Source organism: Mauremys mutica, unplaced genomic scaffold (assembly GCF_020497125.1).
Source record: "Mauremys mutica isolate MM-2020 ecotype Southern unplaced genomic scaffold, ASM2049712v1 Super-Scaffold_100237, whole genome shotgun sequence".
NCBI lineage: Eukaryota > Metazoa > Chordata > Testudines > Geoemydidae > Mauremys > Mauremys mutica.
The window spans coordinates 93571-120131 of record NW_025423292.1 but is presented as its reverse complement, the minus strand read 5'-3'; the positions used below and the strand labels follow the sequence as shown (position 1 = coordinate 120131).

The 26561-nt window shown below is 50.0% G+C and overlaps 3 non-coding genes and 1 pseudogene across 3 annotated transcripts; 1 reads left to right on the top strand and 3 right to left on the bottom strand.

Annotated features, from left to right (window-relative positions):
* Positions 1-6678: 6678 nt before the first annotated feature.
* Positions 6679-6751, bottom strand: TRNAK-CUU. Its single transcript has one exon. It is a non-coding gene; the product is annotated as a tRNA-Lys (tRNA).
* A 6121-nt stretch (positions 6752-12872) lies between these two features.
* Positions 12873-12954, top strand: TRNAS-AGA. The gene has a single exon. It is a non-coding gene; the product is annotated as a tRNA-Ser (tRNA).
* A 4883-nt stretch (positions 12955-17837) lies between these two features.
* Positions 17838-18054, bottom strand: LOC123360230. Its single transcript, XR_006575986.1, has one exon. It is a non-coding gene; the product is annotated as a small nucleolar RNA U3 (small nucleolar RNA).
* Positions 18055-24150: 6096 nt separating this feature from the next.
* LOC123360232 lies at positions 24151-24282 on the bottom strand (annotated as a pseudogene).
* Positions 24283-26561: the final 2279 nt, after the last annotated feature.

The window sequence follows — 26561 nt, the reverse complement described above, 5'->3', positions numbered from 1 at the left end:
CTTTATCCGTTGATTACTGAGACTGTGGTGGCTCGCCCGGGAGCAGAGGGGCGCCGGGCCACTACTATGCTAGTTTACTCACATGTGCCTTTTAACCCAGTGGACCTAGCAGCCTTTAAGGCACAGGCAGGGGAATTCTCCACGAATCCCAGCAAGTTTATTTCGGTTTTTGAGGGATGTTTTGCCAGTCACAAGCCTGACTGGGATGACTGTAATATCCTTATGAGGACCCTGTTGTCTGAAGTAGAGAAAAGGAGGATTTGATGGGCATGTCTGTGGCACAGATTTTGGAAACTGCAAACAAGGTTTACAGCCTTAGAGAGGGAGAGAAGGAAAAAAGGCAGGTGAAGATGATGGTTGCAGCAGTACAGGCCAGTGACAAGAGGAAGTTTCAGGAAGGTGATGGAAGGGGCCGGGGGATGAGAGGTCGTGGACGTGGGCGCCCTGGCTCACAGGAAAGGCGTTTGGGTCGCAATCAGTGTGCCATATGCCGGAAGGAGGGACACTGGAAAAATGAGTGCCCCGAGAGGGAAGACACCCCTATGATGGCAGCAGAGAATCAAGACTAGGGGTGTCAGGGGAGACGGACTATCCTGCCCCCGGAACCCCGAGTAAAAATGCGGGTGGGAAATTCTGAAATAGACTTTTTAGTAGACTCTGGAGCAGCTCGAACCGCTGTAAATCAACCCCTCCAGCTGCCTGTGGCAGATTCCCTCACTGTGGTCGGCGCTACAGGAAAAGGAATCAAATGTCCAGTGTATGCCCCAGCAGAATGTGCTTTGGGAGACAGAACTCTCTCCCACAAGCTGGTTTACCTCCCCGACTGCCCAACGCCTCTACTGGGACGGGATCTGCTTTGTCGCTTAGGTGCCACCCTGCACTTCACCCAAGATGAAATCACCCTCACCTTGCCCCCAGAGAATGCCTGGATAATGACTCTTGCAGTTGAGCCCTCAGCCATGCAAGCCCCAGAGTGCAGCCAGTGGGAGGACCAGGTTTTTCCTTTAGTATGGGCATCGGGGGTCCCAGGAAAGGCAGCACATCACACCCCCATTAAAGTTCAGCTCCTGCCAGGAAAAAGTCCGGTGCGGATCAAGCAGTATCCGATCAAGAGGGAGGCCAGAGAAGGGCTGCAGGAAACTATAAATCAGTTTCTGAAGTACGGGGTACTGCGAGAATGTCAGTCAGCCTGGAACACCCCCATCCTGCCTGTTCGAAAGCCCAATGGCACCTATCGGCTGGTCCAGGACCTGAGGGCAGTTAATGAACGGGTTAAGACTCTGCACCCCCTTGTTCCAAACCCATATACACTGTTGGCATCTATAGGAGGGCAGTACACCCACTTTTCGGTCCTAGACCTGAAAGATGCTTTCTTCACAATTCCGGTCGACACACAATCTCAGGAGATTTTCTCCTTCGAGTGGGAAGACGACCGAAGGGTTAAGAAACAGCTTTGCTGGACTGTTTTAGCTCAGGGATTTGAGAACTCCCCCACCCTTTTCGGCCAGGCTCTGGCCAAAGACCTGGAGGAGTGGAATACTCCGGATGGGATTCTCCTCCTGCAGTATGTTGATGACCTGTTAATAGGGGCGGTGGGATTAACCTCTTGCCTCCACGCCACTGTGAGCCTCCTGAACTTTGTTGGACTCAGAGGATACCGGGTAGCTCAGAGCAAGGCTCAAATTGCCCTCTCAGAAGTACAGTACTTAGGATTTCACATAAGACAGGGGGAGAGACAGCTCTCAAATGAGAGGAAGGAAGCAATCTGTCAAATTCCTGTCCCAAGCAATCGTAAACAGCTCAGGGCTTTTCTGGGCATGGCAGGCTTTTGCAGAATATGGATCCCAGAGTTCGGACTGTGGGCTAAGCCCTTGTATGAATGTGTTAAGGGAATGGATCACGACCCCTTTCACTGGTCCTCAGAAGCTGACAAGGCATTTAAAGTGTTAAAGCAAAAGCTAATGAAAGCCCCGGCACTCGGCCTGCCTGACCTTTCTAAGCCGTTTCAACTGTATGTGCATGAAAGAAAAGGAGTAGCCCTGGGAGTGCTTACTCAATTATTAGGCACTTGGAAACGTCCTGTGGCATATTTCTCTAAATAACTGGATCAAGTTGCCAAGGGGTGGCCAGCTTGCTTGCGAGCTGTCGCGGCAACTGCCCTAGTGCTTGGTGAAGCAGAGAAACTGACTTTGGGGGGGACTGTGCAGGTGTATACCCCTCATATGGTTCAAGCCCTGCTGGACACTAAGGGTGGTCTCTGGCTCACGCAGGCTCGGGTAGCTCGGTACCAGGCTAAACTCCTAGAAAATCCTGAAGTTACCCTGCAGACCTGCCCCTCCCTCAACCCAGCCACTATGTTACCAGAAACAGAGGAGCAGGAACATGACTGTTTAGAAATCATAGATGCCCAGTACTCCAGCCGTCCAGATTTAAAAGATCAACCGCTCTCAAATGCAGACTGTGAGTGGTATACTGATGGGAGCAGTGCTGTCATAGATGGGCAAAGGAGGGCGGGCTATGCTGTTGTGACCCTCTATGATACAGTGGAAGCAGAGAGTTTACCTGCTGGAACATCTGCCCAGCTTGCTGAACTTGTAGCCTTAACCCGTGCACTTGAACTGGCAAAAGACAAACGGGTTAATATTTTTACTGACTCAAAATATGCTTTTGGGGTATTGCATGCTCATGCTGGTCTGTGGAAACAAAGGGGAATGCTTACAGCTCAGGGGTCCCCGGTCAAGCATGGGACACAGATTCTCCGGCTTCTGGAAGCGGTGCAGCTCCCCTCAGAGGTAGCAGTGGTGCACTGCAAAGCTCATCAACGAGAAGACCAGGACGTAGCCAAGGGCCACGCCAGGGCCGACAGGGAAGCCAAGCGGGCTGCCACCCTGGAACCATTGGAAGGCCCATGAGAGCTGATGCCCTCATCCCATCAGTGGGTGAGCTCCCAGCCCCTCAGTACTCTCGTGAAGAAAGGAATCTGGCCGACTCCCTTGGGCTCCAGGAAAAGGAGGGATGGCTCCACTCCACAGAAGGAAAAATCCTCCTACCTAAAAGCCTAATACGGCCAGTACTACAGAAACTACATCAGACCACTCACGCTGGAAGGGAGGCTCTCACCCAGCTTATGAATAAGTATTTTCTAACCTCTGGATTAAGACCCCTGGCTTCCCAGGTACAGGCTGAGTGTTTAGTCTGTCAAAAGAACAACCCTCGACCAGGAGTGTCAGTGCCACCAGCCACTCTGGAACCTACCCTAGGGCCAGGATTGGTGTGGCAAGTAGACTTCACTGAATTCCCCCGAACCCAAGGGTTCAGGTACCTCCTCGTCATGGTGGATCGATTCAGCGGATGGCCTGAAGCCTTCCCATGCCGTAACAACACTGCCAGAACGGTGGCTCTCAAGTTTGTCAAGGAGATCATTCCTCGCTTTGGACTCCCCCAGTGGATGGAATCTGACAATGGAACACACTTCACATTGCAAGTCATTCAGGGGATTTCGGATGTTCTACAAATCACCTGGAAGCTCCACACTCCATGGCGACCACAGGCCAGTGGAGTAGTGGAACGTACTAATCAGACACTCAAGCGGCATCTCTCAAAGGTCTGCCAAGAGGTTTCTCTTCGGTGGCCTGATGCCTTACCCCTTATTTTGCTCCGAGTTTGTGCTCTCCCAAAGGGCAGGTTAGGGCTTAGTCCCTTCGAGATTATGTTTGGGAGGGCATGGCCTATGAATGGTACACCGGTTCTGTTAGGGGAGTGGGAGGTAGGCTGCGGTTTCTTATCTCAGTACATGTGCTCTCTGTCTGCTGTTCTCTGTTCTCTCCACAGATATACCAAAGATTTGCAGCCTCTCCCGCTGGATGCCCCTGTCCACTCCCTGCAGCCTGGTGACTCCGTTCTCGTTCATACCTGGAAGGACGAGCCTCTCCAAGAGAAGTGGAAGGGACCTCACACCGTCCTGCTGATCACCCACACAGCAGCAAAGGTCGAGGGATACAAGAACTGGATCCACTACTCCCGTCTGAAAGCAGTGCCAGCTCCTGAACGGTGGACCATCCAACCTGCGGAGAAGACTGCCAACGACGATCTGGGACTTAAGCTGTTATTCAGGCGACAGTAAGGCCTGCTGGGAATGCCCTGTGACCCCTTTGGACAGTTACAGCGCACTCCCCGTGAACACTCTGAGCGTTGGCTGTGTTTATTTTCACAGGGCCAGCCTAACCTGTGGGCCTGGTCCCTTTTGTTTTTAATCTGCTTGTTATTAGTAGTAGTAATTTTGTGGGTATTTGGGGAATTGTAATTGTTAGGCCTTAAAATCACTGGCCCAGTATGAATCCAGGCCTAGGGTTTGCCACAATGTTACTCTTTGCTATGGGAACACTTCTCTCGTTGACTCCCGTTTCCCCCCATGCCCCGAAGGTCCCTATGTACCCTCTCATTGACAGCCCCAGCTCCATAGAACTCAATTACGTTTTGTCCACAGTATATGAGAACACTCAGCCAAAGGTTTGTTGAGTATTCTCAAAGGAGGGAATTGTTGGTGGCACCAGGCATGACCCAGTGTTGACAGAGGGGTGGAAAATGACAGTGCCAATGAAGGCTCCCTGTATTAGGCCTCTGCTTGTCTGAACCGCTTCCATGTTTAAACTTTAATTAACCCCACAGGCTAGATGGAAAGAATGGAATGTGTGGCAACTAGTTATCAGTACCAGGAGGCAATTATACAGCCTGCTTGCACCTGGCTAAAGGGAGTGAAACAGAATGACCGGTCAAGAAAAGTTACTAACGAGATAATATATTTTTTGCCAAGTATGATCTAACCTGTTTAGAGTAATTGCTACGTTATAATGTATTTGCTGTATGGGAACTGAAAAGGAGGGAGAAGAGGGGGGGGAGGGGGGAGCTGGGCATTGGGGGTAATAGACATGCTTAGCTAAGATCATGTATAAAGACAGAGAGCTGCTTGTCTGGGGTGTGCTTGATCTGAGGCGTGTGCCTCCAAGCATCCTGCGCTTTGAGATCTCAAATAAACTTTTTTTGCTTCTTCACCCTGGTGTGTCTAATTGGAGCGAGGCACTCCGGGCAACGAATCACTGTTGCTGTAGCCTCAGGCCTTTTTGTGCCGGCAACAGATTCACTGACCAGGCCGGGGGGAAAGTTTTGCCATTTGAAGATGTTTGAATTCCCTCCAACTTCTCTCATACAAATGCTAAATAGTTGGTGGTGTAATGTTACAGGAGAAGTTGAAATTAGGCTATCTCGTCAGATAGAAGACAGTGATTGTGTTAGGAGTGGGATGTGAATGTGCATGTACAGATGGAGCCTAGAGCAACAGATGACAGGGTTAGAGGGCTTATTCCTTCACCCTCTCACTTCCCTGGTCCTTCTCGCATGAACAGAGAGCAACAATACCCGAAGTCCAAAGGCGCAAACAATTTGATGTTTATTGGGGTGAACATCCAGCAAGCAATGATTCCAGTTTCCTTCCTTAGTGTCCCCCTTCCCAGCTCTGACACCACAGAGCCTTGCCTGTGTCCCTGTTTCTGTTCCCATCCCCTGTTCCCATTTCCCCCTGTAGCACAACATGATCCCAATTCCCCCATCCCATTTCCCCCATCCCCCATTTCCCCCCTCCCCCCACCTTCCTGATTGACTGCAGACTATATAGTAAAACCTGAGTTCTGCTTAGCTATTCCTTAACCAATCATTTTACTAAAATTTAACTAACCAATCCTAATATACTTTAACATGGTTATCTAACCAATTATATTCCACCACCTTCACTGGTTTACACCCAACAAAATTAATTATACAGCAGACAGAAACAATCACAGAACCAGACAGAGACCATGCAAATAAACATACAAAACAATACAGAAGTGAGGATTTCACAACTACATCTATACAGACATAAGGGTTTTTCAGCTGTGTCTATTGATAAGTGAGTTCTTGCCAGACAGGATGCTACCAAACTAAGTTTCCCTTTCTCTGGAGGTGATGGAATATCAGGGCAGGATTGTGTTCCTAACAGCCCAATAGCACCTTATTTCAATGTGAGTAGTTTGGAATGTGTGAATGTGACCATACACTTCCCAGCTTATGGCTGCCTTTGCTGCTTAGCCGAAGAACCAGGCCTCAGACAGTCACAGTAAGAGAAGGCCATTACACAAACAGACAGTGATTTTTTATTCTTTCTTTTATATCTTTATAACTAGCTAAGTGATAAAAATACACCTAAATTCTTAAAGTACAGGCCTTTGCAGACTGGCCTGAATCTCTGTATCCTAACAGTCCTCGAGGTCAGGCAGCCTCTGGGTAAGGGGGTGGGGACTTAGATTCTTCCACTGGCCAATTCCACCAGGGTCATGTATAAACCAGGCAAGTTCCCCACAATAGCCAGACCAGATGCCCCCTTTACACTTGTGCTCTGTCCTCACTGCTTCTCTCTCTCCCTTCCCCACATCTCTGCTGCTCCCCCTCTGGGCTTTCTCAGCACCTGGCCCCACAGCACTTCCTGGCAGCCAGAGACTGCGCTATCTGCACCTGCGGATGTGGCCTCTCTCCGGATTGCTAAGGAAAGGAACCTTTCCAGGAAATGGCCACAGCTTCTGGGAATCTGCATGTGGCTGGGAACAGAAATTGGCTCCTGGCACACAAGGCAATTTAAAAGCTGAGCACCCAGACAGGGGTTTGACCCCTGGACTCTCAGATTAAGAGCCTGATGCTCTACCAACTGAGCTACCTGGGCTTGTTAAGAAACCGCTTCACCGTACACCACAAAAGTGAGCAGGCAGGCAAAAGAGGCAAAAAAAAGTCCCAGGAACCCCTCCTCTTTTTCTGCACAGCCACTGCCTGTCAGCAGGATTCCTCCTCCTCCTCCTCCCTCCTGTGCCTCAGTGTGACTGAATCTCCGCACCTAGACAGCCGGTCCATCCGTTGCACCCCAATCCCCCATGCCTGAGCCTCCCTGCCAAAGTCCTGTACCTGGCTCCAGAGAATTAAGTCTCACATCTCGCTGGGAACTCGACTTCTTGTGCCCAGAGAGTCTCGGCCCCCTCAGTAGATGACCTGAAAAACACAGTGTCTGGCTTTTCCAAAGAAGAGCTTAGACCCCCTCATCATGTGGCCTAAAGGATGAGGCATCTCCCTGTGGATCAGATGATTCAGGATTTGAGTCCCCTCCTGGTTGTGCTCACTTTGTGCTGCAAGTCCTGCTCCCTTCCGGGCTGGAACCTCTTCTTGGCTGCTCAGGCCAATGCTCTGCCTTCAGCTAGAGCCCCGGGAAGGAGTTGGGGGTTGCGTGTCACAAAGGCTGGGGCATGAGCCCCAGGTGCTTCCAGTCTCGGCTTTGCCCTTCCTGACTTGCCAAAGAAAATGGGCGGCTCGACTGCCAAAGTGAGCACCTGGAGTGGGAACGGTAAGAGGCCCCACCAGGGGGGCTGGCCCTGCTTTCCTACCCTCTTCTGATGTTGGCCACAGAGCATCAGCAGCCGCCCTGCATGCTGGCCTGTGGGTGGCCTTCAGTGGGGGTTTGGCATGGCAGGGAGCAGGCTGGCTAGGGGGGTCTTGTTGCCTGTCTGCTGGCCACACATAGGCATGGTCCTGCCCTTGTCTAGCCTGGCCTTCCATTGCTCTGTGGCTTTTAAACCTTCCCTCGGAGCTGTCAGCACCAGCTGCCTCTGCTCTAGGTGCCCAGAGGAGGAGAGGTGCTGGGCTCCCACCTGCCCAGCCCTGACCCTGCTTCCTTCAAGAGCCAGGTGGGCAAGAGGAAAAGCACAGCAGCAAGTGCCAGACTTGTGGGCACCAGGTGAAGCCATGAGAATCCCAACCCTCAGGCACCAGTAACCAGCTATAGAGCCCTGACCCCCCCACAGCACCTGAGTTACCCAGCAGGAGGGGAAAGACTTGTTTTTGTCCAACAGGAGACAGGGAAGTGGAACAGTGTGAGTTCCAGGGCTTCACCACAAACCAAAGGTCCCACTGAAATTTGAACTCAAATTGCAGGACTCAGAGTCCTGAGTGCTGCCCATTACACCATGGGACCAGCTTGTGCAGCCTTCTCCAGCCATTGGTGACTCTCACAGGGCCGGCTTGTGTAAAGGACTGTTGGCCCTTTACTAAAACTTAGTGGGGGTTTTGGTTGGCTCGTTCCCAGTCCCAATAGAAGGGGGAAGGGCCAATGGGAAATCAGGATCCTGAGACTGACAGGCCCCTGGGGCAATGGTCACCAACTGGTAGGGAACAAGTGAGAATTTGTTAATGGAGAAAAATTCCTGGTGAAAATTGGCAAAGCTGTGGAGAGTTTGAAAAGTTCCAGTGAATTTACACATGAAGATACAAACAGAGAGACAAACACACACAGAGAGAATGAGAAAATCACACACTGCACAGACCCACACAGACATAAACAAAAACCCAACCCACACAGCACACAGAGGCATATACACATAAGGGAAAGCCACATAAAACATAGAAAGAACAAATCCACACCAAAAAATACAGCAAAAGCCCACAACAAGAAAGCACAAAAACCACATACCAAAAGAATACTAAGCAAAAAAACCAATCTGCATGCAAAAGTCATACACACACCCACACACACAAAACTATGCCAGGCATCCACCAAAATCACACAGGACCCACATGCACATCAACACGACAGACAACAAAACCCCAACATACAGAAAGCCAGGCAGGGTTTGAGTCTCACAGCGAAGAGGGTGAGCACACAGGTGGTTTGGGGAGCAAAGACTGAGGGGGAGTCCGGGCAGTGCTCTGGGCTCTGCCTGACCCCTCCTGACACAGGCGGCTGGTGGAGAGCAGAGCCTGGTAGATCTGTGGAATCTGCCCTGCTCTCTGGGGTAAAGCAAGGGGACCCCGGTGTCTTCTGAGCTGCAATTGTATTTTCTGCAGGGCGAAATGATTGGCAGAAGCTATTTGCTTAAAGAAAACTAGTGCTGTAGGTGAGGTTTGAACTCACAACCTCAGCATCACACCACTCAGCAGTGCTACTAGAAGTACTGTGTGCTAACCACTGGTGAGCTGCCAAAAAATTAACAACCAGTTCCCTCCTCCTCACGCCACAAGGGGGTTGTGCCCCCCAGGACTCCTGCCCCATCCAATCTCCCACATTCTTTGATGCCACCCCAGGATCCCTACCCCATCCAGCCTCCTTCCCTGCCCCCTGCCACTCCATCCAATCCCTCCTCTCATTCCTGATGGCCCCCTGGGACCCTTGCCCTCATTCAATCCCCGTTCCCTGCCCTCTGACCACCCTGACCCCTATCCACCCCCCCGAACTCCCCTGCCCTCTTCCAACACCCCCTCCCTGCTCCCTGCCCCCTTACCACGCTGGAGGCCAGGCCGGGGGCACTGGACCAGGCCGGGGCTGAGCCAGAGCTGCTTGGCAGGGCCCTGGCCCGTGGGGGGAGAAGTTTGGCTGGAGCCAGGCTTGGCAAGGTTAGCTGGGGCGGGGGAGTGAGGATGGCTCCAGGGAGGCATGGCAGTGCCCAGCCCAGTCCTGCTCCGGCCGAGCGCCCCGGCTCCGGCTGAGTGCCTCCGGACCCGGCCCTATCTGAGTGGCTCTTGGCCAGGGCCGGTGCCGCTCAGCCAGGCCCAGGGCTGCTCAGCCGGAGCAGGACTGGGCTGGGCCCTACCATGCCTCCCTGGAGCCGTCCTCGCTTCCCCGCCCCAGCTAACCTTGCCAAGCTGCTGCTTGTTTCTGAGCCCTCCCGAGTCCCAGGCTTCCCGCGCGAACATCTGATTCGCGGGGAGCAGGGGAGGGGGAGGAGAAGGGAGGGGCAGAGCCTACAGGGGATGAGCCCAGGAAGCAGAGGTGAGCTGGGGCCGGGGGCGGGGCGGCCCTTTTAGAACCATTTGTCCTGGGACAACCGGTTCTAAAATGGCTTCTCAATTTAACAACCGGTTCCTGCGAACTGGTGAGAACCGGCTCCAGCTCACCACTGCGCTAACCCATTACACCACTGGAGCCCAGCTCAGGAATTGTCTCTTTGTTTCATGGATGGATTAGAGGGGTGGGTGAGGGGGTTGCGTTAGCTAAAACAAATCCATATTAAAGGCTGCAGGATGGCAGCAGCAGAGGTGGGGAGCCTCCTTCCATGTGATAGAGCTGGTTCCCCCTTCCATTGCTGAGGGGAGGGTTGGTGCTTTGAGCCCACCCGGTGCTGGAACGTCCCATGGGTGAGATTAACGGGACTCTTGGGAAGGGAAGGGAAGGGAAGGGAGGGGAAGTCTTTTCTATCCCTGCCTAGCTCCATTGGTCTCCTGTGGCCCTTTCGGCTCTCTGCTCCCCTGCTGGGGAGATGCAGAGACAAGCCCCCATCTGGGTGAGGCACCGAGAGGCTGTGTCCCATGGCGTGTGTGGGGGGGGGGAGAGGGGTAGGGGTGGGATGGGGTTCAAGGGGAGAAGGTTGTGTGTGACAGTGTGCGGGGGAGGGGGAGGGTGTGTTCCTTAGGATAGAAATGATGGAAAACACAGGGGCAGTGACAGTGAAGCCCCGTGTCTGAGTGTTATGACCCTGTGTGGTGCCGCCATTCACCTTCCCCTCCTATGGGCTCAGCTTTCATTGAATCCAGCATTTTTTACCTGTCCTCACTACAGAGGTGTCCCACATGCCACAGCTACCGAGTGTCCCTCTTAGAGACGCCGAGGACTGGAACTGATTTCAGCTGCTGGACAGCTCTGCTAGGTCTTTATTCATTTGCACAGGAAAATGCTGAGTGTTTAAATTCATTGCAAGCCCCCTGCCCCCATTCAGCGAACTCCTGAACATACTGGAGATGGGTCTGGAAATTGATTTTCATTCGAAAAAGTTTTTAAAGGGAATCACTTGGATTGGAACTAGGAACCCATTACCCTGCAGGGAAACATTCACCCACTTATCTATACTCTCAACAAAGAGTGTCATGTATAGCCCAGAGCAGGAACAGTTTTTAACCTGGGGGTTAGTAAACTTTCTCTCTATACAAACACCACAGCTTACAAACTCCCCACCCCCGCTCTGTGTCACCAGAGCACAACAACCACTCTCCTTGAGGCACACACAGCTCCCCAGCTCCCTGCCCGCCAGTCTCTCCAGTGTTGCTCCAATCCCTTAAAGCAGGGTCTCAACCTCAATTTACCTTAGGGCCAGTGCCAGTCCTCCAGTCCTCCCAGTGGGCCAATAATGTCACTCATACTGCCCAGAACCCGCCCCCCAAAACTCCGCCCCTCACCTGCCTAAGGCTCTGGGAGGGAGTTTGGGTCGGGGGAGGAGGTCTGGGGTGCAGGCCCTGGGCTGGGGCTGGGGATTGGGGTGCAGGCTCTGGGAGAGAGTTTGGGGGTGGAAGGGAGTATGTGAGGAGGGGGTGGGGGTGCAGGCTCAGGAAGGGGGTCAGGAGTGTGGCGCTTACCTGGGGCTCCAAGGCAGGGCAGGCTGGGGGGCCTCCGTGTGCTGCTGCCCCCAGGCATCACCCCCGCAGTGTCCCATTGGCTGCAGGGGCTCGGGGCGGGGGCAGCGCGCGGAGGCACAGCCCCACCCTGCCCTGCCATGGGGAGGGGCCGTCAGCCACTGGAGCGAGCAGACAGATGCTGCTCAGCTCCGCTGCACTGCTGGGGCCCCTGTGGGGGTAGCGCCTGGGGGCGGCAGGTGGGGCCAAGGGAGTGACCCGGTCCCAAAACTGCTGGAGCCCCACGGGAGAGACCTGGGGACCAGGACTGCGAGCCAGACAAACACCTTTAAGAGGAGGCGTCCCTCTGCCTGTCAAAAACTGATCTTCCTCCTTCAGTTCAGGGACAGCCTGAATTGTTCCTTATCCCGGAGGATTAAAACAGCAACATCAAACCCCTGTGTAGCTCGCAGGAATGGACATAAACACTCCCTGGTAGCTGAGGAGATGTTCAGCTTTGCCCTTGGTCAACTACAAGGCTAAAGGGAAAGGAGGTGGCACCAGGTATAAAGAGTGAAACACGACACATCATAGTTATGCCCATGGTGGCTGCTAAATCTTTTGATGTACTTCTTCTTATCAGCAGTGTATTGTTTTCTCTGGAGTCCAGGCCTTGACCAAGAAATTTGTACCTTGATAAAATAATCGACTGCCCCTGGTGAAGACAATGGACTTGACACCCACTGGGGTGTCCCTACACAGGTACAAGTACTAACAACAGTGGCTGCCTTTTAGCCATAGATTTTAATCAGGGCAATAAATTGAAACAAACCCCTGTTAAATCATTTCTCAGCCCGAGTCATTCACCCACATTTCATAGAGCATTGGGCCACCATGTGGACGTTTCATTTCTGACATCAGTTTCACACAGAGACAAAATTTCCTTTGCACAGATCCATAAACAGCAAAACCTCCCTGTGTCTCTGGTCTGAGCCAGGGCATTCGATGCCAGTGAACCTTTTTCTCCTGCAATGGTGACGGTCAGACAGAGGGGTCATGGCACCTGCATGCCTGCCAGGGAGATATTGGCTCCGCTCTTTCTTTCTGCTGCTGTTGTTAGTCCATGAAACATCAAGGGTGGAATGCAAGGCTGAGTTCATGCACCAGCTCTCAGTGCCCCAGAGAAATCCTGCCCCCTGCTATTGGAACGATGTGCTGGAGATTTGTCTAGGAAAGGGACTGTCTGAATTGTCAGAGTGGGGAATGAACAACAATCTACAGCAATGTCGTTCACACAAACACACTCTCATGCTGCTCCAGCCGGAAGGGAAATGGGCAGGAATTCTCGCTGTTCACCCAAGGACACACTTACACTGATGCGCAGCCGTGAGTGTGCTGGGGAAGCTGGTCTGAGCAAACAATTTGAAGTGACAATTCAGTGAGAACAAAATCATCATGCAGTGAAAGGGGGTGCATGTCAAGTAGTTGTGGCCGAGTGGTTAAGGCGATGGACTAGAAATCCATTGGGGTCTCCCTGCGCAGGTTCGAATCCTACCAACTACGCAAGCGCTGCCGTGCTGTTGTTATTATTGTAGTCTTAGTGCCTGAGCATCCACAGTGCGAACTGGAGATAAATCTAGTTTTACTCTGTCTACACTTAAAATGCTGCTGTGGCACTGCTATAGCACTTTGGAGTAGACAGTGACTGGAGGGATTTTCCCATCCCTGTAATAGCTGCATGGACAGAACAATTCTTCCTTTTCTTTAGCACTATCTAACCCAGGCTTAAGTCACCTTAACTATATGGGTTTGTGGGGGGGTCACACCCTGGGAGACATCGCTTTGCCAGTTCAGTGCCCAGCGTATACCAGCCCTTAGATCCCTCTGGGTATTTCAATGCAGGCACTGACCTGTGAGAGGAAAACATCAGCTCACAAACACAGAAACTGAATTTCCCACATTTAATCTCGCTGCACTTTCCAGAAAGTCACAAAACTCAATTCATTCTTGCTAGGACAGAGAAAAAATAAGTGACACTAAGTTTTTGGCTTGGGTAAATAAAATTAAGTGTTTAATTAATATAGTAAAAATCTGTACTGATTCCTCTAACTAACACCATAGCGTGAAATAGGAACAGAGACAAAGCTTGTCGTGATGACTAATTTTGCAAATGATCTTCCCATTATTAATTTCCACACTGCCCCCACTGGAGGTCTGGGCACCTCCAGTGTCACTGCTCTGCATTCACCTTCCCCTTAGAATTGTTCTCGGACATTCGCCTTCCTCTGTGGCATGGGGCTCGGGTCACTTGCTGGAGGATTCCCTGCACCTTGAGGTCTTTAAACCATGATTTGAGGACTTCAGTAACTCAGACATAGGTTAGGGGTTTGTTACAGGAGTGGGTGGGTGAGATTCTGTGGCCTGCGCTGTGCAGGAGGTCAGACTAGATGATCATAATGGTCCCTTCTGACCTTAAGTTTATGAATCTAATCCCAAATTTTAGTCCTGCTTTGGGAAAGTGTCTCTCATGCAAGAAACTGCCCAGTCTGCGCTAGCAGTGAGGCTCCCTCACTAACAGCTGAAATCAGGGAGAGCTGTGTGAAGTGCAGGGCCCCAGGGGTGCCTGAACAGGCGGGAACAACACCCCAGGGCTTTTAAAAATGGGAGGGCTCTGAAAGGGGAGGGTCCCAGCCTCTGTAGCAGGAATGCAGGGCAGGCGAGTTCACGGCGGGCATTATGGGATACTGGTGGAGGCCAGTTATAGTGATATAATGACCAGCAGCATTTACACTGACAATTAGTCACTTTAAGTTTGCTGCACAAAGCTCTAGGCCTCTCGTCGAGGTGGTTTTATTTTGTCACCAAAACAGGGCAATTTTGTCGCCAGACGTGGCATTGCAGTGTGTGCACCAGCCACAAGCTGCCGACCGAGGGAGCGTTGTGTGTTTTTCACACTCCTGAGCAATATAATGATGCTGAAATAACTTTGCAGTGCAGACCTGGCCAAAGATTCACACACACACACACACACACACACACACACACACACACACACACACAGCTTGCAAGGAAAACCTCACCTGCTCCTCTGCTTTGCAGAATCCAAACACAAGCAAAGCTTGTCAGGCCCCGGTGGGGATGGCAGGGAGTCAGGTGTGGGCAGACACTGTGTTTTTGCCACAGGCAGGCACCATGGCTTAGCTGGCTAAAGCACCTGTCTTGTAAACAGAAGATCCTGGATTCAACTCCCAGTGGTGCCTTGTTGCTTAACTTTTAGGGCACCTGGTATTGGCTACTGACAGAGGACAAAACACAGAGCTAGATGGGCCTTTGGTCCAGCCCAGTGTGGCTGTTTAAATTGGGATTGAGGAGAAGGGTGAAGAGGAGCAGGCTCTGGTTGGGAGTGAGGAGCAGTGAGCATAGGAGGGACCGAGGGTTGGGATTGAGGGGCACTGGGAAAGAGGGGACATGGGTTTAAGCTGAAGAGAATCCTCGTTTGGGGATCCAGCAGGACAGGGGAAGGCAGCAGGTGATTCTAATTCCTTAGGGATATTGTGTGTGTGTGTGTGTGTGTGTGTGTGTGTGTGTGTGTGTGTGTGTGTGTGTGTGCGCGCACGCAGGGGAGGAACATGCTCTATGCCCAGAGGCCTTTATTCCTCCAGGCTGCAAGGACAGAGGGGCTGTCAGGAAGTTGCCCCTTCAAACCCACACACAAAAAGGCCCTTCAGAGGAAAGGGAAAATCCTGAAGAGAAAAAGTAACATCAAAGAGGACTCCAGCAAGACAGTGTAAGATCTTGGTGAGTAGTTTATCACCTGACCAGGGACTTGAACCCTGGACACTCAGATTAAAAGTCTGATGCTTTGCAAACTGAGCTAGCCAGGCTCACAATACAAAGAGCAAGTTGGTGCAGAGGAGAAAATAGTCAAGAAAACAAGAGCAGGAAACAATAGGGGAAACCTGCTGCTCTCTCTGGCCTGGTCAACACTACGAGTTTATATCGAATTTAGCAGCGTTAAATCACATTAACCCTGCACCAATCCACACAACGAAGCCCTTTATATCGATATAAAGGGCTCTTAATACCGGTACCTGTACTTTTCCCCGACGAGGGGAGTAGCACTGAAATCGGTATTGCCATGTCGGATTAGGGTTAGTGTGGCCACAATTCAATGGTATTGGCCTCCAGGCGCCATCCCACAGTGCACCATTGTGACCGCTCTGGACAGCAATCTGAACTCAGATGCATTGGCCAGGTTTACTGGAAAAGCCCCGCGAACTTTTGAATTTAATTTCCTGTTTGCCCAGCATGGAGCGCTGGATCAGCACAGGTGACCATGCAGTCCCAGAATCAAAAAAGAGCTCCAGCTTGGACCGTACAGGAGATACTGAAGCTGATCTCTGTATGGGGAGATGAATCTGTTCTATCAGAACTCCATTCCAAAAGACAAAATGCCAAAGCATTTGAAAAAATCTCCAAGGCCATGATAGACAGAAGCCACAGCAGGGTCTCAACACAGTGCTGAAACTTAAGGAGCTGAGACAAGCGTACCAGAAGGCCAAAGAATGAAATGGATGCTCATGGAGGGAGGGGCAACTGATGTCTGTAGCTATCCCACAGTTCCCGCACACTCTGAAAACCATTTGAATTCTTGGCTGAGTTCCAAAAGCCTGAAGGGTCAAAAATATTGTCGCGGGTGGTTCAGGGTATATGTCGCCCCCCCGCCCCCCGAAAGCAAATGGAAAAAAATTGTTTCTCGCCTTTTTTCAATGTCAGCGTATGTCTACTGGATTCTGCTGGCAGACGCGGTGCAGCAGCATCCCCTTCCCTTCCGGACGGCAGACGGTACAGTAGGACTGGTATCTGTCATCGTCGTCCCGCGAGTGCTCCTGGCTGGCCTCAGTGAGGTCGGACAGGGATGCCAGGGCAAAAACGGGAATGACTCCCAGGTCATTCTCTTCTTTAAGCTTTGTCTCCTGGAGATTCAGTCCTGCCTGGAATATCATAGTAGCTGGAGACTGCCCTCCCTTCCCCCCTTTGAGCTCTACTTGCAGAGGCAATAAAGTCAGTGTTGTTTCAAATTCATGCATTCTTTATTACTTCATCACACAAATGGGGGATAACGGTAGACCAGGAGAGGTGGGAGAGAAGGGAAGCAATGGGTGGGGTTGTTGCAGGGGCACCCCCTAGAATGGCATGCAGCTCATCATTTCTGCTGGATGTCTGGGGCTCTGACCTGGAGCCACCATTTGCCTGTCTGGGTCTTTAATTGGCTTACCTGATAGTCTAGACAGGACTGACTTTCCATTAGACAAAACTTAAAGAAGGGAATGACCTGGGGAGTCATTCCCATTTTTGTCCATGCACCCCCAGCTGATCTCACTGAGGCTGGCCAAGAGCACCCATGACAGCAGCTGATAGTACAGTATAACTTGTAACTGTCATTGTCAATTTGCAAAGCAGCAGACAGTACAGTGTGGCTGGCAACTATCTTTGCTAATTTGCAAAAGGCAAGGGGATGCTACTGTGTAGCACTGCAGTACCATGTCTGTCAGCACCATCCAGTAGACATACAGTGACGGTGAAAAAAGGCTGAACGGGCTCCATGATTGCCGTGCTATGGCGTCTGCCCGGGCAATCCAGGGAAAAGGGCGCAAAATGATTGTCTGCCGTTGATTTCACGGAGGGAGGATTGACTGACGACATTTACTCAGAATCACCCATGACACTGTTTTTGCCCCGTCATGCACTGGTATCTCAACCCAGAATTCCAGAAAGGGTGGGTGAGACTGCAGGAATTATGGGATAGCTACCCACAGTACAATGCTCCGGAAATTGATACTAGCCTCGGTACATGGACGCACACTGTCAAATTAATGTGTTTAGTGTGGCCATGTTCACTTGACTTTATATAATCTGTTTCCAAAAACCGGTTTCTGTAAAATCGGAATAATCCCATAGTGTAGACATACCCTGAGACAGCTTTAGAACCCTCTACCCACTATACGGCCAAGAGACAGCTACTCTCAGATCCTGTGTGGATTGTCTGATGGGTTTGGGGCCAAGAGCAAACTGCGTACCCCCTGCCAGAGCAGAAGAAGTAAAAAATAGGGGCTTCCTGAAAAATGGAAGGGAAGAAGAGAGAAGCGGAGAAGCAAGTGGAAAAGGAAGAGAACATGCAGACACAGGACCCTACCTAAATCCTTAAATAGATAACAAGAAAAAAAGAGAGAGCAGCATAAAGAAATTAAAAAAAACCTTTCAGTAAGTACTGAATTAAAAACCTTTAAAATACCATTTTCACACTACCTTTACTTTTCTTCCAAATTCTACCAAATCAAATTAAGACTTGCCACTAAACAGAACTGCACAAAAACTTTAAATAAATTCAGATAACAGAAAAAAAACCCAAAACATTTATTTTTAAACTTGTTTTATAAGGACTAACCACTCAGTCTGTGTTCTTTTCCTCTCAATTTCCTAAAAGGAAAGCAAGAACACTCATCAATAGCAGATAGCAGATGCCTTAAAGCACCACTGTCCACTCACTTCATGCTCAGAAGAGAACACTTTAACTCTTCATAGTGGTTAGCAAGGTCAGACACTTTCAACCATACTTCTCTAGTTACAAACTATAGAAATGATCCCTGAAAGTGTAGTCTTAACAAAGCTGTGCTCGGCTACACACCCAGGCTAATGTGCGCAAGCTTTCTTCCCACGGTGAATGTTTTCATACAACAGGTTTCACCCCCAGAGAATTAAAGACCAAAAATCTAAAACCAGGTTCCCATTTCATTAAAGCACAATTGAGACAGCTTTAGAACACTGTCCATTAGAAGATGTTTATGTCGCTATTTACAGAAACACGCCTCCTGATTAGCATGTGGAGCTCCTAGCAACTAATCAAACCCTCTTGCTTTGGGATACCTCTCACAGGCTCCTCCGTACCACATGACAGCCTGTCAGGCACAGACAATGCGGACAGGTCAGCCCTTTCTAGCATGCTCCGCAGCTGTTTCTCTCTGGCTTGCTCTCAAATTCATCCGCACTAGAAGTTTTTGCAGGGTTCTATGTTACCGGTGGTACCTGCACTAAATCAGTGGCTCTCAACCTTTAGAGACACCTGTACCCCTTTCAGGAGTCTGATTTCTCTTGCATTCCCCCAAGTTTTACCTCACTTAAAAACTACTGCCTTACATAATCAGATGCAATATTTATAAAAATAAATCACTTGAATATAAGTATTGTACTTACATTTCAGTGTATAGTAGTATAGAGAACAGTATAAACAAATCAATGTATGAATTTTAATTTGTTACGAATTTGCTAGTGCTTTCTATGTAGCCTGTTGTAAAACTAGGCAAATATCTAGATGAGTTGATGTACCCCCCAGAAGACCATTGGATACCCCTGTTTGAGAACCACAGCACTAAATCTCCCTTACTTTTAGAACTGGTGCCACTTGAACCAAGGCATTCTGAACCATTTCAGGGCTAGTAGACAGTAACAACACAGGTGCACTAGGTCTGTTGTTCCTCCCTGCACAATTCCCACTTGGAAAGAAGATATCTTCTGATCTGACCCTATTTTACTATTGTGAGCTGCACAGGCAACTTTCTCTGTGTTAAGTGAGCAGAATCCACACACTATATACTATCTGTATGGCCCTGAGGATGCCACATCGGCCGCAGCTGCTGATTGGGTCACAGGTTGAGAATCACTAGTCTATAATTTTGCAAAGTCCATTGCCACAGGCTTTCCCCCCATGTCTGCTGTGAGACAAGAGCACATGAAATTCATAGCAATATAAATATGAGTGAAACCACCCAAATATATTTCCATAAAAACTAGACAGTCTCATTTTAAAACAAAGAAAAACACAGGCCACATAGGGAGTGGAGCAAGAGTCTCAAATGATTTATACCCTCTCCTACCCGCCATTCAGCATAAGAATTAACCTAAATGGATCATGACTATTTAAATAGAGCATCTTTCTCCTACAAAGCAGAATAAGACAAAAGGTTGAGGCTGTTCCCCTTCACATTTGAGGGGGAGTGGGGAGGAGTAGAAGGATTTAGAGGCTCAATCCACTTCAGATTATGAAAGAAACCAAGCAGACTGATTTACTCAAAACCCACCCCAGCGAAAAGAAAACCAGACTATCTGCCCCTAAGCGTTAGACAAGTTTCTAAATAAAGCTATTAGATCTAACCTTCCTCATAACTAGATTTCTGGTACACTAAAAAAACTCCTTCTTTTATTCAGTATACAAAGCCTAACCACTCAGTCTGTGTTCTCCCCTCTCGCTTTTCCAACTAGCAGTCTATACAGTAACTCCTCACCTAACCTTGTAGTCATGTTCCTGAAAAATGCGACTTTAAGCGAAACGATGTTAAGCAAATCCAATTTCCCCATAAAAATTAATGTAAATGAGGGGGTTAGGTTCCAGGGAAATTTTTTTCACCAGACAAAAGACTGTGTGTGTGTATATATATATATACACACAGTATAAGTTTTAAACAAACAATTTAATACTGATACACAGTGATGATGATTGTGAAGCTTGGTTGAGGTAGAGGAGTCAGAGGGTGGGATATTTCCCTTACTGCTAAATGATGAACTAGCAATTAGCTGAGCCCTCAAGGATTAACTCTCTCACTCTGCAAGGCAGCAGGAATGGAGGGAGATATGCACATTTCCCTTAAGTACACTGCCTTGTTAATTAGATCAGCTTGTTGAGACCCCAGCTGCTGCAAGCTCTCTCCCTCCTGAGTCCTGCTCTATGGAAGATGGTGTAAGCGGGGTGCAGGAGCAGGGGGTAGGGGGACACCCTGACATTAGCCCCCCCCTTCCTTCCTTCCCCCGAGCACAGCAAGCAGGAGTCTCGGGGAGCAGCTCCAAGGCAGAGGGCAGGAGCAGCACATGGCAGTGGGGGGAGGGACACAGCTGAACTGCAGGCAGCTGCTGCACAGGGAAGTTAGGGGAGTGGGGAGCTGATAGGGGGCTGCCGGACCATCCTGGTCCCAAGCCCCCCTCAGCTAGCTGCAACGGGCTGCTCTTCCTGCAAGCAGTAGACAAAGCAGGCGGCTGACAAACAACATTAGAAGGGAGCATTACACAACTTTAAATAAGCATTTTCCCTAATTGATCAGCAACATAACGAAACATTAACCAGGCCGACTTTAAGTGAGGAGTTACTGTAGGAGGGTTTAGGTCAGCTCAGCTACGTCTCTCAGGGGTGTGGATTTTTCATTTACCTCAGACAGAAAAAAAGAGAGTAACAGAAAAGAGAAGAAATAAGATGGGAAGGAAAACACCCAGTGGGGCATGGGAGATGTTGACATATGCAAATCCCTCATGTAAACCCCTCCCCCCCATGCCCTTCATTGTCTCCTCCACCCATTCCAGGGTTCCCCAGTCTTTCTCCATGGCAGGGGTTCTGTGTGTTTGATTCCACCCATAGCAAGGTCCTCCATTCTCCCCAATGGCAGGGGCTCTGTGTGAGCCACTTTTCTCCCCATTCCACCCTCTACCCACTATACGGCCAGCAGACAGCAACTCTCAGATCCTGTGTGGATTGTCTGATGGGCTTGGGGCCAAGAGAAAACTGCATATCCCCTGCCAGAGCAGTAGGCGTAAAAATAGGGGCTTCCAGAAAAATGGGAAGGGAAGAAAAGAAAAGCAGAGAAGAAAGTGGAAAAGGAAGAGAACGTGCAGACACAGGAACCCACCTAAATTCTGAAATAGATTACAAGAGAAAAAGAGATGGAACAGCGCAAAGGAATTTAAAAAAAAACTCACTAAGTACCAAACTAGAAACCTTTAAAACACCATGCTCACACTAAACTTACTTCTTTTCCAAATCCTACCAAAGCAAATTAAGTTTTGTCATTTAACAGACTTGTCAGCAAAAACTATAAATAGATTAATGTAACAAAAATACAAAAACCATATTTTTAAACTTGCTTTGTAAGATCTACTCACTAAGATCCTGTTCATTCCCTTACGGCTCCCCAAAAAGGAAGCAGGAATGCTTATCAACAGCGAACAGCAACTACATTAAAACAACACACGCTACTTGTTCTGCCCTCAGAAGAGACACGGTAATTCCTCTTCATGCTTAGCGAAATCAGACACTTTCAACCATCAATCCCTAATTACAAATTATAGAAACGATACCTAAACTACACTTTCAAAGCCCCCAACCCCGGCTACAAACCCAGGCTAATGCGCACACGCTTTACCCCACGGTGAGTCTTTTCATACAGCGGGTTTCACCCCAGCGAACTAAAGGACACAAATCTAAAGCCAGGTCCCCATGCCATGAAGCACACTCGAGACAGCTTTAGCGCACTGGCCATTAGAAGATGTTTATGTCGCTATTTACAGAAACACGCCTCCTGATTAGCATGCGGAGCTCCTACCGACCAATCAAACCCTCCTGCAATTACTTCCCAAACCGGCCCCGCCTCTCACCGGCTCTGCTCTGCCACGTGCCGGTGCCGCGCCCGTTTCCCCGCAGGCGGAGCCCGGCCAGGCGCAGCTCTGCCCGCCCGGGGCTGCAGCTGTTTCTCTCCGGTTCACGGCACTAGAGACTTTGCGTGTCACGTGACCGGGGGCAGGCACCGCCTCTGGCTGCTTCGAGACTGGAGCATCCCGGGGGAAAACCAGATGGGTCATTAGTGCCCAGCAGCAGCAGCCCCCGCCCCCTCCACTCCTCGCGCTCCCCCAGCGCCTCCCGCCCGCTGACAGGGAGGGAGAGGAGCTGAATGCGAGAGTGGGGCATTGGGGAAAGGGGGGGTGGGGTGAGGTCGGGTGGGGCCTGGGAGGAGCCCGAGGGGGGGGCAGCCCCCCAGCATAGTGGAAACTCGGCGCCCTACATCGTACTAGTGCAGGGCTGCCCAGAGGATTCCAGGGGCCTGGGGTCTTCGGCGGTGGGGAGCCCTTCCGTTCCTGGACCCGCCGCCGAAGTGCCCCGAAGACCCGCGGCGGGGGCCCCCCCGCCGCCGAATTACCGCCGAAGCGGGACCCGCCGCCGAAGCGCAGCCTGGTCTTCGGCGGTAATTCGGCGGAGGGGGGCCCCACCGCGGGTCTTCGGGGCACTTCGGCGGCGGGTCCAGGAACGGAAGGGCCCCCCCGCCACCGAATTACCGCCGAAGACCGGGCTGAACTTCGGCGGCGGGTCCCGCTCCATCTTCGGCGGTAATTCGCCAGCGGGGGGTCCTTCTGACCCGGAGCGGAAGGACCCCCCGCCGGCGAAGACCGGAAGCGGCAGAAGCTCCTGCGCCCGGCCGCACAAGAGTTTGCCGGGCCCCCCAGAGGGAGTGAAGGACCCCGCTCCGGGGGCCCCGAAAAACTCTGGTGGGGGCCCCCGTGGGGCTCGGGGCCTGGGGCAAATTGCCCCTCTTGCCCCCCCCCCTCTGGGCGGCCCTGAGCGGGCATCAGCACCAGACAGCAGCTGCATTTGAGCAATCCCGCCTATTCGGTGCCGGATTGGAAGAAAACATGGTAAAAATCGTCCTCCAACAATCCCTTTGGAAAGCACGTCTCTAGCTAAGCGCCGGCCATTTCTCCTGCAAAGACACCCTCCCTACTGCCAATCCCCGGCTACCCTGATTAACGTCTTAATGACTCGTTTTTTAAAACAAGTGGTCACGAAAGAAAATGGATCGGACCTTTTGCAAACAGCCTTTTTGTCAACAGATGGCCACGTTCTTCACAGAAGTGTGGGGAGCACACTTTGTAGTTTGTACAGGTCGCGTTTATTGCCCGCCCCCGAGGCTCCCAGCACCCCTCAATTCCCTCCCGCAAGCTCCCTATGTGCCCTCTCCCATCCCACTCTTTTTAGGGACTCCCTGAAATTCCCCCAATCTCAGACCTTACCAGAGAATCTCTGCACCCTTATTCTCCCCATACCAAGTTCCCCACACTTCTTCCCACACCAATGGCTCTGTTCTCACCCCCATTCCCACTTCCCCATGGAAGGGACTCTGTGTTCCCTCTATTCCCCCATGCTGGGGTCTTTGTGTACCCTCCCTTCCCCCCATGCCAGGTTCTTCCAATCTCCATAGGACGAGGGGTTCTGTGTACCTCCACTTATCCCCTCGCTTCATTTCAGGGCCCCCATTCTCTCCACCACTGTAGAGACTGTGTGCACCCCTATTTGCTTCTTCTCCCCCATTCCACCCTCCTTCCCAAGTCAAGCTCTCCCAGTCCCCTTACCGGCCAGGGGTTCTGTGGGTCCCATTTTCTCCTCCCCCACTTCCACCTTACGCACTGTATTAAGGGCTCAGAGAGGCTCTGAGAAAGTTGCATACCAACAAACTGGCAGAGCATTAGGGGTAGAAATAGGGGCTACTCAAAATGGGGGAGAGGGTGGAGAAAAGAAGAAAAAGTGGAAAGTGGAGAGAACTTGCAGAATTAATATGCATGAGTCTATAAGTTTAAACTAGAACGAGGGAGGACAAAAGAGAGGGACACTGCATAAAAAGGTGGACTTAGAAGTTTAAGCAATTAGAGGTTCAACTAAGCAACTGTTTACATAAAAAACTGTTGAATTTTTACACTGCATTTTCTTCTCTCATGCTATTAGAAAACTCACTGAAAAACACCCACATCCTCCCACAATACAGAAGCAATACATATACTAAAAATTAGTTACAATCACTACATCCCTTCTCTAAATATACACATCAGAAACAGAAGTTAAACACCAACTTCCAAAAAATGTTTTTAATGTAGTTTATACAGACTAACCACTCAGTCTGTGTTCTTTCCCTTCTACTTCCCCAGAGAGAAGAAAGAAAAATCATCAATAACAGACAACAACTGCATCAAAGCAATACTGCTTACTTGCTTTACACTCAGGAAAAAGCACTTTAACTCATCCTCCTACTTGTCCCTGCCAGCAGGTAGGGGATCTTGGGGGGCAATTACTGCACTGGTGGGGTGCAAAATAAACTTTATTAAGAAAATGCAAAAACAGGGAAAATTCAATAGTGAGGGGTGTGGGGTTTGTTACGGTAGACAATTGGGGAGGGGTTTCTTTTGGTGAACAGTAGGGGGGTTTCAATAGTGGGGTACAATACAGTAGGATACAACATGGTGGGTAACCAATTAACACAGAAATATAAATGTAACAGGTAGCTAACAATTTCTATGTAAAGGGTGTGTCACAGCAGCATATAACCAACTAACAGGTTTCAGAGTAGCAGCCGTGTTAGTCTGTATCCGTAAAAAGAACAGGAGTACTTGTGGCACCTTAGAGACTAACAAATTTATTTTAGCATGAGCTTTCGTGAGCTACAGCTCACTTCTTCGGATGCATAGAATGGAACACACACATAAATATCTCCTGTCTGTGTTCCATTCTATGCATCCGAAGAAGTGAGCTGTAGCTCACGAAAGCTCATGCTAAAATAAATTTGTTAGTCTTTAAGGTGCCACAAGTACTCCTAACCAACTAACAGTTATGGATAAAATATGTTAAATAGGAAACAATTCTAGGTAAAAATGTGTCACAGTGGTGTAAATGTAGAATGTGAGGTGTATCAGAGGGAAAAAAAGTAACCAATGGGGTTTTATGCTAGATTGGGATGGGGGAAGAGGAGCACAAGGCAAAGGCACTGCGGAGGGAGATTTAAACTTAGAGAGACACAGAGAACAAACAGACTGTAAGTGACTGGGGAAGCCCGGGGGGGGGGGGGAGGGGGGCTGACAGTGGGAAGACAGACTTAATCACAATTATACAGAACACAGCAAAATCTTATCTATGATCTAACTTAACCAAGACTACACAAATTAGCAAGTAACAAACACAATGCAACAATTCTCTAAGACTAACTTAACCACAGCTATGCAAAATGAAATTACAATTTATCTAGACTAAAGGCTAAACCTAACCTAATGGGTGCACCTTATACTAGGGGTAGTTCCAGAGGGCACAGTGGTGTGTGCCCAGTGGTGGCTGCAGCAGTGGGGCGGCTGCAAGCAGGCTTATTTCTAGCAGCAAAGGCGCTGTGGAGCTAGAAGCAGATTACAGATACAGACCAAGGAGTTAGCTTGGGTCTGTCTGCTGGGGAAACAAGGCCAGCAGCTAAAATAATAAAATAAAAGTATAGAAAGTTTCTCAGAAGGATTCTTACCAGTCCCCAAGGCAGCAGCAAAGGCAGAGACAGGAACAGCAGCAGCATCAGAGGACACAGAGAGGACTCAATTCGCTTACAATAATCAGGAGATTTCCAGGCAAAATTCATTGTTCGTGGGAGGGGAGTTAAAAATGGGGGTATGCTCAAAAATAAAACGAGAGCGGAGAAAGGACCCCCCAGAACCCCTGGCTGATCAGACCAGGCAGCAATGCAGAAACCTTTCTGAGGTCTGATCAGAAAATGTCTGGTTATAAAGGCAAACTTAGGCAGTTTCCCACCAATAATCCTGATAGTCTCCCTCTGTCACAGGGGAGGAGACACAGGGAAAAACTGCAGGTAGGCACAGGACATGCCTGGGCAAGTTCTGAGCTCACAGATATGACTCATATGCTCAGCTATGTGGCCACTTTAGGTCTTGCAGCTCTGGACATTGCCTACCCTACACCAAGCCCAGGTTTAACAAGGTGATAACAGGACTAACCCTTTGAACAGGGCAGTGGTCCCACTTAGCACGCAGCACAAGTGGCCATCCCTTTGAGAAGGGCAGTGGCCCTGGTAAACAACTTAACAGCCAGGGAGGGGCGGCCACAGGAGGAGAACAAAAACAAAATGGAGTAAGGGGACAGCTGTAAGAAACAAAATGGAATAGGGGGATAGCTGTAACAGACAAAATGGAATAGGGGGATAGCTGTAACAGACACTACTTAGGGAGACCAATCACTTTGTGTTAAAACAACCTCCCAGGGCTATAGTCTAACGTCTAGAGTGCCTATATTTAGTGGTTACAGAGTGTAATTTAATACATCAACTCTCACTATGATCACAGAGACAGCGAGACTGACAAACAGCACACTGTATGCATGTCTCATTGTGGCACCTGACATATGAAGAAACTTTTTAAAATGCCTCTTTAGCTTCTGTTACAAATAAACGTCTTCTCGAATTTCACCAATCACTTCTTCTAACTAAGAGAGGAACACCCCTTCAGCCAATCAGATATTTCTTCCATAGCTTGTACTCACA